At 39.0% G+C, this 16,897-nt stretch overlaps 1 pseudogene; it reads left to right on the forward strand.

The window, feature by feature from the left end:
* LOC104704542 (receptor-like protein 8) lies at positions 1-8,878 on the forward strand (annotated as a pseudogene).
* Positions 8,879-16,897: the final 8,019 nt, after the last annotated feature.

Genomic DNA, 16,897 nt, shown 5'->3' on the forward strand with positions numbered 1-16,897 from the left:
ATGTTATTTGCAATGGAAGGTAAGCGTTTCTTAGGCCAGTACTTGATATGGGTGATATTGCTACTGGGGCAGCTGCATGAATGCAAAATCTGCATTGAGAAAGAAAGAAAAGCTTTATTGTAGCTAAAGAAATATTGGATGTCAATTACGCAAGAACCGGACTTGGACTATGTTTTCCCTACTTGGAATAATGACACAAAGAGCGATTGTTGCCTGTGGGAGGGCATTATGTGCAATCGTACAAGCAGGCGGCTAATCAAGCTTTCCATTCGTGCTACGAATTTGAAAGAAAATTGTTTCCTAAATCTTTCTTTACTACATCCCTTTGAAGAGGTTCGAAGTCTGGAAATATTGGCAGGGCTCAATGGCTTCATTGATAATATTGGAGGTATATTGGGGTTTCACAGTCTAGACTACAGTTTTGGTCTATGTTTGGAAACAACATTTTCTAAAGATTTGAAACTACTTAAGTTACATTTTTCCCCTGCATCAAAAGGTTATAATACCTTCATCCAAAGCATTGATTTATTATATGTGGCTGATGTCGACTTACACAAAATTACATCCAACAGTCAATCTTGATTTCTTCCAAATTCCATAAGCTATACTCTCTTGATTCCATTCAGTTAAAAAATATATATGATATGATATATTGAAGTGATTAGGGTGGACTAGTTACTTTTTCTATACTCGCTTACACGCTTTTCGTTTTCAGGTTATAGAAGCTTAAGGAGATTAAGGAACCTGGAGATTCTGGATCTCTCTTACAATAGATTCAACAACAACATATTTCCTTTTCTTAATGCTGCTACATCACTTATAAGTATTTCCCTTCAGGACAGCTTTATGGAAGGCCCTTTCCCTTTTGAAGGTATGTTATTTGTAACCTACTTAGTAATGATGTATGTTTGGTTATTTCATTTGGTTTTTATATGGCTACAATTTGCTATCTCTTCTTTTAGTTGTAATCATTCTTATATTTTTTTGGACTATCTTTCAGAAATAAAAGAATTGACAAACTTGAAACTGTTGGATCTTAGTAAGAACAAACTAAACGGCACCATGCTAGGTACCATCTACGTCAATCACCACTATCCATCTATAGATTTAATTTCATAACACGTTTATTCATGTTGTCATATACATAATAATTATAGTTGTCTTGCTTTGTGTCTCTTTGTCTTCCGGTAGGGTTGAATCATTTAAAAATGCTAGAAGCTCTGGATCTAAGTTACAACTTTTTTTCTAGCATAATGGAATTGCAAGGCAAGCTTTATTTTTAATCTTTCTCTTTATGCATAAGAAATGTCTCTAGAGTTATCGAGACAAATACAATTACTTCTATTATTCACAATATCTTGTTGTTTTCCAAACTACTTTTTTTTTTTTTTGCAGTAGTTTGTGAAATGAAGAATATGCAAGAGCTCAATCTCCGTGGAAATTATTTTGTGGGTCAGATTTCTCTTTGTTTTGGTAGACTAAACAAGCTACAGGTTCTTGATTTCTCATCCAACCAGTTAAGTGGAAATCTACCATCTAGTTTCAACAGCCTTGAGTCCCTCGAGTATCTATCATTATTAGATAACAACTTCACAAAAGAGAATAATCTGCTCTCCAACCTAACAAAGCTTAGGGTGTTCAAACTTTCATCAACATCAGAAATCAAAACAGAGAGTAATTTGGTGCCAAAATTTCAACTGAGTGTTGTTGTACTACAAGTTTGCAGCTTAAAGAAAATCCCTTTCTTTCTCTTGTACCAGAAGAACTTGCGTCTAATTGATCTATCGAGGAACATATTATCCGGAAATGTTCCTACCTGGCTGTTGGCGAATAATCCGACACTTGAAGTATTACATTTGCAGAACAATTTATTCACTATCTTTTAGATGCCTACAATAGTGCATAATTTGCAGTTCTTGGATTTTTCAGTGAATGATATTAGTGGACCAAATTCTTCGTATGCAAACAAATTTCACTTGGAGGGCGATTACAAAGGCGATTAGGGTTTTTTCCTTGGCTATCAAGTTTGATGGTTACGGCGGATCAGCCGCCTCGGACTACTGAGTCCGGTAAACCACGGTTGGATCTGGCTCTGCCTTTGGATGTAGAGGGGAGTCAAGGGAGTTCGGTTAAGGTTTTATCAGAAGAGTTAGGCTCCTCCCAGGATGGAGCCGCAACCACAGTTTCAAAGGGTTTGGGTTTGGGTCAAAAGCCATGGCTGAAGGCGGCGCAGAAGCACAAATTCATGAAACAAGCGTTTGTGGTAACAGAGATTGAGGGGAAGCAGCGTGTCGTGGTTCCCAGGGATGTGTTTGTTGATGGGAAACCACTGTGGGAAGATTTTGTCATCGGAAAGTTTCTTAATTCAAAGGCTCCCCATTTGGGGAAGATTCACATGATAGTCAATAAAATTTGGAGATTGGGAGATAAATCTTCACTCATTGATGTCATTGTGGTTAACGACTTCACTGTTAAATTTCGTGTGTGCAGTGAGAGTACCAGGCACAGAATTTTAAACCGGGGAATGTGGAACATAGGTGGTCTTCCAATGATCCTCTCAAAATGGACGCCTTTCGCTGAGGAGGCACAACCAGCGCTGAAGTCTGTTCTATTGTGGGTTGTATTGAAGAATATACCACACACCATGTTTACTAACAAGGGGTTGCAGTTTTTGTCAAGTGCAGTGGGTACACCTATACGTTTACATCCAAAAACAGAGGCATGCTCAAGTTTTGACGAAGCACAAATTCTGGTTGAGGCCGATCTCACTAAAACCTTACCCGTTGAATACCACTTGGCTGGAGAAGAGGAGGGGGAGTTAGATACTGTGGTCAAATATTATTATCCTTGGCTACCTCCTCAATGTAGTCAGTGTCGCAAATGGGGACATTTGCAGGCTGCCTGTCTGAAAACTGCTTTGCCAACTGAATCAGAGGTTGTTCCAACGATTCTAGCGGTGAAGGAGACAGAGATAGTGGGGACTGCAGACGCTCCTGCTCAGGAGATTATAAACCAATCTACAGAAGTAGTTTTGGGGACGGTTGATGCTCATGTTACTAAAACCATGGAGACAGAGGAAGCTCAGGAGTGGATAACTCCACGGAAAACCGGTCATAAGCCTATGTCTAGTCCGAACAAATAGAATACGCTGGTGCAGACTGGTGAGGTACCTCTGTTATCTAACTCCTACTCGGTTTTGAGTGAGGGGGATGAAGATGAGGCAGAGGAGGATGTTGTTCGGGCAAAGGAGGCAGCTCCACCTGTTTCAACACATGTTGGTGATTCTATCGCTGTTCCTCCTGTTCTACCTTCAACTGCACCGGTGTCTGTTGTGCCTGCAGTGGGGACAAATGGACGTGGAGTTAAACCTACTGTAACCCTAAGAGAATCAATCCCACGTGCTTCGAAGATATCTCATAAATATGTTAGCAACCCTTCTACTCAGCCTCAACGCGACCCGAGTAAGTCGGGTACCCAACATTAATTTATGTCGAATTTCTTTTGGAATGTTCGCGGATTCAACAAAATGTCAAAACATTGCGTAGTTCGAGATTGGGTTAAGAGGGGTTATTTTCAGTTTGGTTGTATTTTGGAAACAAGGGTAAAGGAAACAAAAGCTGCAGCTATTCTTGCTTCAGTTTTTCCTGATTGGTCCTATTTAACAAATTACACTTTCAATCGAAGAGGAAGGATATGGGTGGTATGGAATTCCAGTGTCCGTCTTACGCCTTGTTACACAAGTAGTCAGGTGATCACTTGCTCCGTCCTGCTGGAAGGTGCTGAGAAGGAGTTTTTTGTTTCGTTTGTATATGCAGCAAATGGTGTTGATGATAGAAAAGTGTTGTGGGAGGATTTGAAATTTCATCAAGACTCTCTATTGTTCCGTAATAAACTATGGATGGTTTTTGGCGATTTTAATGAAATTTTGAAGGTGAGCATTCACTCTCTGATATCCAGCCTATGGTGTCACCGGGGATGCATGACTTTCAAGAGGTGGTGCAGCATTGCTCCTTTAGTGATTTGCAATCTCATGGTCCGATGTACACTTGGTGTAATAAGCGTGAGTTTGGTCTCATTTGTAAAAAACATGATAGGGTTCTTGTTAATGATATTTGGCTCCTTGAGTATCAACAGTCCTACGGTGTGTTTGAGGCAGGAGGATGCTCTGATCACCTACGATGCCGCATAACAATTGGGGGAGACAAACCTAAACTGCGACGGCCATTTAAGTTCTGTAATGCTTTGGTAGATGATGAAAAATTTCTGCCAATGGTTAAAGATTTTTGGGATGGCTCTGAACCGTTACATCACTCAACTTTCGCAATGTATCGGTTCTCAAAAAAATTAAAAGCACTGAAACCACATATCAAGTTACTAAGTAGAGATCGCCTTGGTAATTTGGAAAAGCGAGCTAAAGATGCATTTGAGCATCTTTGTACCTGTCAGATTGACACCCTGCAAAATCCTACAGACTAGATAATGCAAAGAGAGGCAGTTGCTTATAGTAGATGGCTGTTTGTTTCAGGGTTGGAGGAAAAGTTTTTAAAACAGAAATCCAAACTGCACTGGCTTAAGGTCGGCGATGGAAATAACAGGGCATTTCACCGTGCAGCAAAGGCCCGGGAAGCAAGAAATGTGATAAAAGAGATTCAGTGTCCGGATGGCAGACTTGCAGATACACAAGAGACAATAAAGCAGGAAGCAGAGAGTTTTTTTCGTGAATTTCTTGGCCATAGGCTGTCAAACTACCAGTCTCTCGGTGCGGATGAGCTGTTGGCTTTGCTGCCCTATCGTTGCTCAGAATCGGATCAAACTATGCTGGTGAAGGATGTAATGGAGGCTGAGATACGAGATGTCTTATTCTCTATGCCAAAGGACAAAAGTCCTGGTCCAGATGGCTATAATGTGGTGTTTCTAAAGGAGACATGGTCTGTCATTAAGAATGATTTTGTTGCTTCGGTCCAATCTTTCTTTAAGTTTGGTTTTTTACCAAAGGGCGTCAATACTACCATTCTAGGACTTATTCCTAAGAAGAAAGAGGTTAGAGAGATGAAGGATTACAGACCAATTTCTTGCTGCAATGTGACATACAAGGTGATCTCCAAGCTCCTTGCCAACCGGCTTAAATGACTGCTGCCTGCTTTTATCTCTCTAACCAATCCGCCTTCGTCAAGGACAGGCTTTTAATGGAGAATGTCCTCCTTGCCTCAGAGATAGTTGCCAATTACCATAAGGATATTGTGTCTCCCCGAAGTGCCATAAAGATTGATATCGCTAAGGCATTCGATTCGGTACAATGGTCATTTTTTATTAGTATTTTCCACACTCTGAACTTTCTGTTGCAGTTTATTAAGTGGATTGAGCTTTGTATTACCACGGCTTCCTTCTCCGTTCAAGTAAACGGTGAGTTGTCAGGACTTTTCCGCAGTGTAAGAGGGTTGAGACAAGGTTGTTCCTTGTCACCCTATCTATGTGTGATGTGCATGCAAGTTTTGTCTGCAATGCTTGATAAAGCAGCTAAGGATAGGCGAGTTGGTTATCACCCTTGATGTAAGAATATCAGTCTCACACATTTGTGCTTCGCAGATGACTTATTGGTATTCACTGATGGGACTAAGACGTCTATTGAGGGTATTCTTCAGGTTTTTCATGACTTTGCAGGCTTTTCCGGCCTGAATATTAGCCTTGAAAAGTCTACACTGTATATGGCTGGAGTCACAGTCAGTGAAAAAGATGTGATCCTACACTCATTCCCATTTGCATCAGGAACCCTTCCTGTCCGTTATCTTGGCTTACCGCTTCTAACCAAGCGTATGTCAACCTCTGACTATACACCGTTACTGGAACGCATTAGAGAAAAATTCAGCAGTTGGACAGGGAGATATTTATCTTTTGTGGGGCGTCTTCAGCTCATCAGTTCAGTCATCCACAGTCTCACAAACTTTTGGATGTCAGCTTTCCACTTGCCAACAGCTTGTACAAAGGAGATAGACAGTATGTACTATGCGTTCTTGTGGTCAGGTCCTTCTCTAAATGCAAAAAAAGCTAAAGTTTTGTCGTCTGATGTCTATATGCCGAAGGAAGAGGGTGGTTTGGGTCTGCGTTCTCTATAAGAAGCAAACAAGGTGAGCTGTTTGAAACTCATATGGCGAATGTTATCGTCGAACTCCTTATGGGTGGCCTGGCTTCGAACTTATCTACTCAAACAGGGGTCCTTCTGGTCTCTTCAAGAAAATAGTACCTCCGGTTCTTGGATGTGGAGAAAGCTACTCAAATATCGAGCTTTAGCCGTAGAGTTTGTTCGGTATGAGGTAAATAATGGAAAACACATCTCGTTTTGGCATGATAATTGGTCGCCACTCGGCTGCTTATTCAAACTTGTAGGATCGCGTGGTACTATTGATATGGGGATTGGTCTCCACGCAATTGTAGCCGAGGCACTCACTCATAGACAACGACACCATCGAGTCGAATACCTGAATCAATTAGAGATGGTTCTCACGTCAGTTCGAAACAGAGGACTACTGGAAACAGAGGACGTGGTCCTTTGGCGGGGTAACGGGGATTGTTTTAAGGCCAAATTTAGCACCAGAGAAACTTGGGAACAGACCCGGATCTCAGGACAGAGGAAACCATGGGCTGCTGGTGTCTGGTTTTCCCAAGCCACACCCAAATACTCCTTTATTGTCTAGATCGCCACGCTGAACCGTTTGACAATGGGGGACCGTATGTTGTGCTGGAATTCACGGGTCGACGCTTCTTGTTCCTTCTGCCATGCATTGCAAGAAAACCACAATCATCTTTTCTTCGCATGTCCTTACTCCTCAGCAGTTTGGACCGGTCTCATCTCTAAGTTAGTCATGACTAAATTCTCGACAGATTGGGATAGTAACATGTATCTACTTGTGGACACTTCCTTGGGGTCTGCAACTCTGTTTTTGTTCCGCTATGCTTTCCAGGCATCGATCTACTTGCTCTGGCAAGAGCGAAATAGACGTCGTCATGGAAAGACACCAGTATCTTCGGATCAGCTTATCAAATATCTTGACAGACAAGTCCGCAACAGGCTGCTCTCGCTTCGGTTTGGAGGAGGTCTCACTTGCTGTATGGCAGAGTGGTTGGGTTCACGCTGAGTGCACCACTAGATGGATTTCGAAATACATTTTGTAAACATAATTTCTAGTTTCCTCTCAAAAACCTATATTAACTTCATGCTGCACTTGATGTAAACACTATTTTTTTTCGAATAAATTTTACATTTTATTCAAAAAAAACAATATTAGTGGACCATTCCCTGATAATATTGGTCATGCGTTTCCAAATCTGGTACAAATGAACGACTCAAATAATGGGTTTCAAGGACATATAGGATCGTCTATGGGTGAGATGGTAAACATGACATTCCTGGATCTATCTTATAATAACTTCTCTGGGAATCTCCCTAGAAGCTTTGTCACGGGGTGTTTTTCACTTCAACACCTCAAACTCTCTCACAACAAGTTTAGTGGCCATTTTTTTTCCAAGAAGAACAAGCTTTACTTCACTGGAAGAGTTGAGAATTGATAGCAACTTATTTACAGGGAAGACCGGAGTTGGTTTGCTTAGCTCCAACACTACATTATCAGTTCTTGACATGTCCAACAATTTTTTCACGGGGGCTATTCCAGGTTGGATGTCTAACTTATCTCGTCTCACTATCTTATCGATATCAAACAATTTCTTAGAAGGTACAATACCATCATCTTTGATGTCCATTGGCTTTCTTTCACTTATTGACCTATCTGGAAACATATTATCTGGATCTCTACCGTCACATATTGGTGGGGAGTTTGGGATAAAATTGTTTCTACACGACAGCAACCTCACATGACCTATTCCTGACACGTTGTTGGAACATGTCCAAATACTTGATCTACGGAACATTAAACTTTCTGGGAGTATTCCAGAATTTGTCAATACCGAGAGCATATATATTCTTTTGTTGAGGGGAAACAATTTAACAAGATCAATCTCAAGACAGCTGTGTGATTTGAGCAAAATCAGACTTTTAGATCTTTCAGATAACAAGCTCAATGGCATCATACCTTCATGCCTATATAATTTATCGTTTGGACGAGAAGATACAAATTTCAATATAGGTACAGCCATATGGAAGATTACTCCGTTCAAATTTTACGAGTCTACATTTGTGGTAAAGGAATTCGAGGTAATATCCTCTAGTTTTCAAGGCATTGAAATTAAATTTGCAACTAAGCGAAGGTATGATACTTATTTTGGAGCAACTGAGTTCACCAATAAAGTGCTTGATTATATGTATGGAATGGATCTGTCAAGCAATGAATTACATGGGGTTATCCCAGCAGAGCTTGGAGATCTTACAAAACTACGAGTCATGAATTTGTCTCGTAACTTCTTTTCAAGTTCCATACCATCCAGCTTCTCCAATCTCAAGGATATTAAGAGCCTTGATCTTTCGCATAACATATTACAAGGAATAATTCCTCACCAACTAACCAGCCTTTCTTCTCTTGTTGTCTTGGATGTATCTTATAATAATTTATCTGGAATCATTCCCCAAGGAATGCAATTTAATACCTTTAGCGAGAACAGCTACTTGGGAAATCCCCTTCTTTGTGGACCACCGACCAAAAGAAGTTGTGAGGCTAAGAAGAGCTCAAAGGAATCAGAAAATGAAGGAGAAGAAGAAGTTGATGAAGCCCCATTCGACATGTTGGCATTCTATTTTAGTATTGTTTCAACTTATTTAACCACACTGATAGGCCTTCTAATACTTATGTTCTTTGATTGTCCTTTGCGTCGCGCATGGCTCCGCATTGTCGACGCTTCCATTGCCTCAGCCAAAAGTATGTTGCGTTAAAGTCATTTCACCTCGTTTTTTTTCTACAATTGTGTTTCTATAACTATGTATGCTTTGGATTTACCTTACATAGTTATTAATAAGAGTATCAACTATAGAGGTACCGAGTTGAAGTGTTGAAACCATCGATATGCATCGTTATGAAAATTTTATGTTTGTGTATAAAGTTAACTTATGTAATGTATTAGCGAGCTTGATTAGATGAGCATGCTTGGGATCCGGGTGTTGCCAGAGCTGAACTAATGTTAATCGAATCATCTGGTACAAACCATATAAATCATTTGAAATGAATTCAATAATCTAGGTAAGAAATAAGTATTAAAATACCTTAAAATACTAATAAACTAAGTTGTTTTTCAAAAATACCATAAAACGAAAGTTTAAACATTCAAAACTATAATTGTATTTTAAATATATTTTCTAGGGATACTTTTGAGAAAGAAACGTAATAATTGTATTTTTGAAGAATAAAAGAAACTCTTCTTGTGATTGGCTGTTGAACGAGAGTCCGACTTGGCTGAACGTATTATAAATACGACATGCAACTTTAGACCTGCCGTGACTGACGGTAACAAGGAGAACGGCGAGGAGACAGTGTAGTGAGAGTGTGAGACCACATCCTAACAACCGATTCGTCGCTAGCAATTCAAACCAACATATCTCAATTTTTTCCTTTCTCTCTCTCTCACGTCAACCCCTTACATCATCAGTATTTATCCTATCTCATCTCTGGCGGCAGCTGCAGGTCATGAAACGGCGATATAAATCCCTATGATGGAGATGACCGCGAAAAAGCACAGTTAAACGGTTGCAAAATAGAAGTTAGAAGCAAACATGATCAGTCACAGCCATTATTACCCTATTGTTCTCTTCCTTGGCCTTTCTCTCTACTTCTTTTCATTTTCCCCTTACGTAATCGGAACAAATAGATAAGAATTGACATCTTTTAATTTTGTTAAAATTTCTATTATACTATATTATATTTTATTAATTAGAAAATATAGGCCATGAATGTTTGTAGTTTTTAAAATGGTTTCGGATTTTGGTTTTTGATTTTTGGTTTTAGTTTTTAGATTTTGATTTTTCTGGTTTTTGATTTTTGATATAAATATTAGTTTTCTTAAAAGCTTGATTGGTAGTTTATTTAGTATTGGTTTAATGTTGGTGGATTATATTTTTTGGCAAAAACAAATAAGCAAAAAATTTATATATATGTGATCGATATTTTTTGGAGGGAGAAACCCAAAATATATGGATTTTTATTTTCTCTTTGAAAAATTGTTAAAATACTTAACTTTAGATTTTGATTTTTGGTTTTAGTTTTTAGATTTTGATTTTTCTGGTTTATGATATAAATATTAGTTTTCTTAAAAGCTTGATTGGTAGTTTATTTAGTTTTGGTTTAATGTTGGTTTTAGTTTTTAGATTTAGATTTTTCTGGTTTTTGATTTTTGATATAAATATTAGTTTTCTTAAAAGCTTGATTGGTAGTTTATTTAGTTTTGGTTTAATGTTGGTGGATTATATTTTTTGGCAAAAACAAATAAGCAAAAAATTTATATATATGTGATCGATATTTTTTGGAGGGAGAAACCCAAAATATATGAATTTTTATTTTTTCTTTGAAAATTTGTTAAAATACTTAACTACTAGATTCTCTATCATGTTTAGGAGAACTTATTTTTTCAAAATCATGAATAGATATAAAATAAATTATTATAAAAACTAAAGCCAAAAACTACTTCAAAAACATCAAACATTCAAGAACTTAATTTATATATATAATGAGAAGAGAGAAAAGCACATTTTTTAGGAGAAGAGCTAATGTCGCCAACTTCAACCTACCATCAAAGTCTATGATTCTAGTGAATCAAATCTTTACCGGAAAATATAAGCCGAACGTCAATTCTTCAATTTCTCACAAATTTCTTAGTCACAACCTCTTATGATCATTTTTGTAAACTGAACTTCCAACGAAACAAGTAAAAAAAACTCACAGTTAAACGAGAAGGAAACCACGTAAAAAAAAAAAAATAATAATTTGGACTGCCATGGAGGTAATCAAAGTAACGCCTGGAGAGAAAAGGTCAATCTTGCAAAATCATCTATCTTGTTTGGGAAGAAAGTATCAAACAAATGTAGAACGCAGCTAAAAAATATAATTGGTATTTCTAAAGAAGGGAATATAGGCTTCTATCTGGGTATCCCTAAAAGCCTTGAAAGTTAAAGAAATAAGGTTTTCAGTTATGTTCGTGACAGAATGAATGATCGGGTGAATGCTTGGTTGGCAAAATATCTAACGAAAGGTGAGAAGGAGATATTAATTAAATTAGTTGTTTTGGCTCTCCCAACCTATGTTATGTCATGTTTTAATCTTTCTCAGGCTTTGACATCTAAATTAATAAGCGCCATATCAAATTTTTAGTGGAGCTCCAATGATAAGGATCAGAGATTACATTGGGTGGCTTGGGATAAGTTGTGTGAAGAAAAAAGTAGTAGAAGCTTGGTTGTCGAGCTATGAATAAATTCAACGATGTGATGCTCACTAGCCAGTATTAGCGATTAATTCAATACCTGAATTCCTTTTTTGCTCGAGTGCTGCATAGTAGGTATTTTAGGAACAAATATCATTTATTGATTAGCCAAAATGCCACATTTCCCGTCGTTTGGTTGAAAAAGTATTTTTTTTTTGACTAAAAGCTTAGTAGAGCATGGTGCAAGGTGGACAGTATGATCTAGGTATAATATTTCGATATGGCAAGATTCTTGGATTTCTGATCAACACTCTTGCCCAACGAATGGTAGGATTAGGCTATTACATACAAATTTAAGGGTTAATTAATTAATCAATCTGGTCACTAAAAAGTGGCACTTGCCTCTACTTCATGAATTTATGGATCCGACAGATATTCAGATTATTCGGAGTTTGGCTATAAGCAAGTCTTTTAAACCATATCAGTTGGTATGACATAGATCCGAGAAATATTCGGTAAAATCAGGTTATGGGTTGGCAAGGGAAATGGTCGAATAGGTCGAATGTGGCCCAACATGTACAGATTTAATAGCTAATGCATGGAAACTTCACGTTGCACCTAAAACGCAGCATTTCTTTTGGAAAATTACATATGACACTCTTCTAGTGGCGGACATAGTGATAACAGGATTTTCACCCAGGGTATCAATTCCTTATGCAGTAGTAGTACAAAGGGTTATCAATCCAAATGGTTGTTATGCTAGCAGATAAGATATGATCAGAACAATGCAAGTCAAGCCAAGCAATAGTGGGGATTTCTAACAACCTAAAGTAAGTAAAAGTAAATAAAAGAACAAGAACCACACGACCTAAGTACTCGATGCAAGCATTCGGGTACAGGATCGGGTGGAAGATCGGATCAAGAAGACAAGGACGAACAGCTCGAAGGTATACACGAAGCTAGTGATCGAGTACCAGTTCGGGTAAGGGGTCGAGTTATAGATTAAAACTAAACAATCAAGATGCGAAAGCTCCTAAGGATGGGGTAATCGACTCATAAGTGCTCCTGATCGAATTGGGATGTCCTACATGGCTCAAGCAAATATTCCCTTGACAATGAACCTCTAAACCTTGTTAAAACACTCTCGTGATATAAACAATCAACCTTAGTCACTCCCCTACCCAACTCTCGTTGGAGAAACATGACTAAGCAGACATTAAAATCCGATTCATTATTGTCAATAAACTCCTTACACATCTAATCTCTTAGGCTAAGTGGGTAAATCTCTAGCATTGATTGATTCAAGCATTTCAACAACATCTCTCGATGGCAAAACACCCTAGATCTAATCTCAACCTCTCAGTCTGAAAATAACATTAAGAATACCAATCTAGAAGGGAATTTCTATAAAATAAACATTCAAGCTAAGACATCCTAACAAATCAAGAACACTTATTTATCTATCACATCCTTAGAAACCTTGATTCACTACTCAGATCTCATGGTAAAAAGCATAAAAACACAAATGAATGAAAATTGCATTGTGTTGAAAATAAGATAAAAGTAATAGAGTACATAATCGAAACTAAAAAGAAATGCAAAAGAAGTAAAATCGAATCTAAACAAAGTAGAAAAGATGTTTGAATCGCTCTCTCTCGCTCTCTCAGAAGCTCTCGCTCTCTGTGTTTTTTGTGTCTGCGGCGTCCCCTCGAGAAGAAGAAAGGGGGGGGGTTTATATATGGAAACCCCTTTAACCTAGCTGCTCAGTTCTGCCCGAAGGTCTGCTCGAGGCAGTGCACGAGGTCCAAGTTCGGGTAGTTCCTCGGGTAGGGCTTCGGGTTGTTCTTCCTGTTCTTAGATCCTCTTTGATCGGGTTGAGGTTCAGACTGTTCTTCTTGCATGATCACTCCTTCGGGTACATGCTCAGGTTTTACCTCATTCTTCTCCATTTTGGGCTCCAAAGCACCTATTTTCATACAAAATGCACAAATGCAAGAATGCAGCACCCTAAATGGCCTAAATGAAAATTTCTACGGTTAAGGACCTAAAAATGCTAAAGTTAGGGTATATATAATGCAAAATATGGACAAAAAGGTGTCTAAAACATGTAAATTAGAGAGTTATCACACCCTCAAACTTATCTCTTGCTAGTCCTCTAGCAAGGAAGTAGGAGGATGAGGTTCAAAAATGGGGACTCATAACCTTATAGTACTAAGCGAAGGATTCAAGCTATAGTCCATAAAGATAGTTTAACGGTGCTAAGATCAATCAACATACTTACAAATATTTTTCTATAGTTACAAATATTTTTCTATGCTTATCACCATGCATCGATCTAGTTCATCCTCCAGCTAACAGTAAAGACTTGCAATTCCAAAGAACATCTCTTTCACATTCATTAAAGTGTTTGGCGAATTCTTGCGAGTGGAAAGTGAATCAAGCTCAATTGGTTTCAAGGGTAAGACTTTTTGGTAGGTAGTTTCAAACAATATCTTTGGGTGTCTTATTCTCAAAAGAAGGAATGCTAGACAGTTGTGAAAACTATCTAATATTGAGAACAATTGAGGCATACAAAGCTTAACTCTTGATGATCTACCCTTTTCTGATTCACTTTCTTTTTATAAAACACCCTAGAGTAAAACTGCCCACAACCTTGATTTTAACTCCTTTTTTTTTACAATCCCTAAGGTTTTAACTTAAAAATCTAGCTCTCTTTTACAACATTTTTTTTTCTCTCTTTGTTATACTCCTAATTTTTTTTTCTCTTTTTTTTTTCTAGGAGACTAGCAAGATCTTTCTCTTTCTCTTTTTTTACTTAGAGGCTTAGAGCTAATTAAACTGAATCTTAGGGACTCTCTTCTTTAGTTTCTCTTTTATTCCTGAACCCAACCCCAAATAAACATGCTAACCACATATCTTTCAAAACCGATTCTATTAGCTAGTCCAAATGATTCTAAACTTAGCTAAAACAAGAGCCAGTTCTTTGTCGTTCTCAATACTCTCAAGGTTTCACAATCTATAGCACTATCAAAGCTGAAAAGGCCTCACTCAACAAATCGCAACAAGGCTTGAAAGAAAAGGTTTGGGTTAAAGGGTAGGGAGAACAATTCGGGTTAAACAAAAAGATTGGCAAAAATAGAGTGTTAACCCGAGTTTAGAGTTACCATGAGCAAGCGTTCAAGTTCCATAAGCAAGATAATTTTAAGTTCAGGTTAAGTCCAATAATATAGAGATGATACATTGTTCAAGCAAGTTTCACACAAGTGGAAGAAGCTTTCAAAAGACACAAAATTTTAAACAAAGATTTTTCATTTTTTTCCAAAGATTGATCTAGCAACAATGAACTGTGATTAAGGGTTATAACTTCAATCCTAAGGTTGGACTTTAAACAAGGTGGTTTTAATCATTGTCCCCTAAAATGCATATGCAACAATCCTATATGAAGCAATCTAGACTCAATTCTAATATGTAAATGCAACTACATGAACACTCTCTTTTTTTTAAAAAAAATTAAAATTTTTCAAAAAAAATTTGGATTTTTTTTAATGCAAATAGATGTAGTCTCAAATGAATAAAACTAGTATGCAAGAAATTTGAAATAAGAAAAGAAAATAAAACACAATGTTAAATACATTCTCAGACCTTCCCCCAAACTTAAATTACACAGTCCCTTGTGTAAATAAAAGTCTGAAAAAGAAATCCGAGAATCACACAAAGAAAAATAAAACACAATCCAATGGTATAAACAATGGTTTGGATGAAAGTTCTACCTTATGGGTTGGTGAAGAAGAATGTTGTGGCAGCCTCCATGCTCGCCAAAGTGTACCTAGGATCGTCGCCGGCTTTAGCAGGTACCGGGATTTACTCATCAAAAAGCTCGGTTATGTGTACGGACGACCTGCTCGGACCATCATCTGAGGGGTTGATCGGGTAAGGCATCGCGTAGCTCACCGGGTAGGGCATCGGGTAGTACGATGGGTATGGTGGGAAAGGTCCAGAATGGTCACCTGTGTAGCTGCTCGCAAGATGCATCGAGTAAAGCATTGGATATGGCATTTGGTAGGTCTGAGGGAAAGGACCCGATTGGTCACCCAAATGTGTGCTCGATGGAGGCATTGGATATGACATCGTGTGCCCCGTCGGGTGAGGCGTCGAATAGGCATCTGAGTGGATTCTCCGTGATCTATCAGGTCTGGTTGCACTCTCCTCTGCTTGTGGCTCGAATGATGACCCCCTATGAGGATCTGCAGGTACCCAACCTCGGAATCCTCCTAGTGGTCTGCTCCTCCCATCCATGTGGGTGCGTATGCTGAAGCGGGAACTGAGGCACAGCTTGCCTTGTCTTGTAGCTCCCTGATCTGACCTCCCATCGCCTTGACTGTGCCGGTGAGATCTTTCACTTTCCTTGCTAGGAATTTGTTCATCCTCTTCAACCACCCGATCCTCTTGTGAGCTTCTCTCACCCCTACTGGTTGCTTTTGAGAGCAAACATACTCCTCAAAATCATAATCCTCCAATTTATCTCCTTGTCCTTGCCATGTTGGCTCTTTCTCTTCAGCTTCGGATTCCCCCTCAGGGTTGTACAGCTCCTATAATGGTGGCATGAAGTCTATGTTTGCCCCTAGCCAAATTTTTGTGAACACAATGTTGAGCAAAATTATTTGAGTTGCTCCAACTGCTGGATGAACGAACTTGAAGAGCAACCTACCATTTGGATTCTCATAAGCCAAGAATCTCGCCAGTGTGAGGTAGTCAATATCTAGCCATCTCGGCTCATGTACCACTCCCTTCAGGGGCACGTCGCAAGCTACGAAAATTGGTGTGAATAAACCTCCTATGGAGATTTCGCCAGATCCTTCTCACCTCTCAGTTTTCATGGCCCAGGATTTTAAATACAAGAACTGATCAAGCAAAACAAAGACCATGCCCGTGTTCGCTAAATCTCCTACTAGCTGTCTACCATCCCTAGCATTATCCAGGATTCCACACAAGCCTATGTCTAACATATGGAGCTCATGATCATTCAAATTCCAAGTTTCCTTCCTAGCGAATAAAGTGCAAGCCATGGACTTGTGAAAATACCTCAAGACAGGGCTCCTAATTTGGGCAGATTTGGCTCTTGTGGATTTGTAGGGAAGCTTATCTCCTATTGTCAGCCATAGGGACTTCATCTCTTCCTTGTTGACCTCCATGTTTTCTCCATGACCAACCTTGAAACCATACAGCCCCTCCATCTCCTTGAAAGTAAGCCGGTACTCCTTGTTGTGCATGGAGAAGGTGATGAACCCGATCCCCCCATCGGGTAGCAGGTTCAGGTGGTCTTCGCAGTAGTGTAACTGTAGTGTGGCAAGAAAGTGGACCATTTCCTCCTCGTAGGCTTCTAGGTTGGCTCGCATCATCTGGCCCATGTGGCACATGTCGAAGAGGAACTCGACATCTCTAGCAATCCCCAACTGCTTTATCGTCTTGCGGTGGGGGTAGCGGGTCCCAACGAAGCTCATCTTGCAGAGGACCTTGAAGACTTTGGCTGGTGTCTCCACTTCTC

Source organism: Camelina sativa, chromosome 7 (genome assembly GCF_030686135.1).
Source record: "Camelina sativa cultivar CO46 ecotype springtype chromosome 7, ASM3068613v1".
In the NCBI taxonomy this organism is placed as follows: Eukaryota; Viridiplantae; Streptophyta; class Magnoliopsida; order Brassicales; family Brassicaceae; genus Camelina; species Camelina sativa.